This window comes from Tamandua tetradactyla, chromosome 10, assembly GCF_023851605.1.
Source record: "Tamandua tetradactyla isolate mTamTet1 chromosome 10, mTamTet1.pri, whole genome shotgun sequence".
Lineage (NCBI taxonomy): Eukaryota > Metazoa > Chordata > Mammalia > Pilosa > Myrmecophagidae > Tamandua > Tamandua tetradactyla.
The window spans coordinates 67,166,066-67,167,585 of record NC_135336.1 but is presented as its reverse complement, the minus strand read 5'-3'; the positions used below and the strand labels follow the sequence as shown (position 1 = coordinate 67,167,585).

The 1,520-nt window shown below is 31.1% G+C and overlaps 1 non-coding gene across 1 annotated transcript; it reads left to right on the top strand.

The window, feature by feature from the left end:
- Positions 1-214: 214 nt before the first annotated feature.
- On the top strand, positions 215-285 carry TRNAG-CCC (transfer RNA glycine (anticodon CCC)). The gene has a single exon. It is a non-coding gene; the product is annotated as a tRNA-Gly (tRNA).
- Positions 286-1,520: the final 1,235 nt, after the last annotated feature.

Sequence of the window (1,520 nt, the reverse complement as noted above, 5' to 3'; positions counted from 1 at the left end):
TGTCAACTGTTCATGTATGTCAGGGTCAGAGGTTTTGCAATTTTCTTGATATTTCTCTCACAGGCCTGAGATGACTGCTACAATGCCATTGGTATAGATGTTTACTGAAACTAGACCTATAAGTCATGGAAACAGTATCTTACTACAGCTGCTTCATGTTTTTTTCTAATATTATTCAAAATTGAGAGTGAAAAATTAAACTACCTTTTAGGGTGCATGGATGGTTCAGTGGTAGAATGCTTGCCTCCCATGCAGGAGACCTGGATTCGATTCCCAGACCATGCACCACCAACCCCTCCCCCCACCCCCAAAAATGTAAACTACCTTTTAGATAATTCTACTTTTTGCACTTTAGAAATAATAGTACATTTTATCAGTGTGTCTCTATTTTGATCAGTCCATTGAACAACTGTTTGTTAAAAACCATGTCAGGTAAGATGTGCTACTTTTGGGAAGCAATACCAAATGACTTTGGTACAGATCCTGAATTCAAAGAGCTTTAAGTTTATATGCTAGCTTGAATATGGTTACATGTGGAATTTAATTCTTTATTGCTAAAAATGACAGAATAAATTCAAGTAACAATACCTTCTTTTTGGTCTATGGGTAATAAATTTATAATCAAATTTATTTATTTTAATGATAGCCAAGATAGCTATGTATTATAACAATATTATTTTTTATAGTTAATAGTATATTCTAAGCAATGATGATCATTTAGTACAAAATAATTCATAATTGTTTGGTAAGTGTTTCTTCAACCTGTCGATTATAAATAAATTTCTGAAGCAAATTTATTTACTCAGATGAATGAAGATGATTAAAAACTCTAACTATATAAGCCATTCCAGATTCAAATGGACAATTAAACTATCTGAACTTGCAGAAAACAGTAAGTTATGTGAATTAAAAACAAAATAAATATTCTTCCTACTTTTGAAAATTCCCTACTTTGTTCTATTTTATCAGACTCTTGTTTTTAATCCTCTATAACATGTATATATGTGTATTTTATAGGGTATGGGTTTTAAATTAAATATGAGGGCTGCAATGCTTCCCATAGCCTTAGCTACACTTTGTAATCACTTGAGGAAATGAAGTTTGAGAGATTTTGTCAAAACTCTTTTTAAATAAATAGACCACTATCAAGAATTAAATAGTCCAACTTGGTTGTGATGTTAAGTTTGTGCTTTGTTTTGTTTTGTTTTCCACATTGTTTGTGATACATTGACCCTTAAGTTACTATAGAATGATTTAACCATTTACTGGGCTTAAGAAGGAAGAGAAATGTGTTTTTTTCATTCCAGGAAAATAGCTATTTTTCATAAATTCATAATACAGCATGATAAGATATTTAGCTGTTAATGAATTACTCAAATAATTATCTCATTTTTTTTCTGGTAAAGGTGGGTACTCTGGATGAAATCTTATCCAGCATGTTGAAGTCTTCTTGTTTCATTTCAGGAATAGCATAAAGTACTTTTAATTTTATGACTCTTCTTTGGCCAGTGCTCTTTATC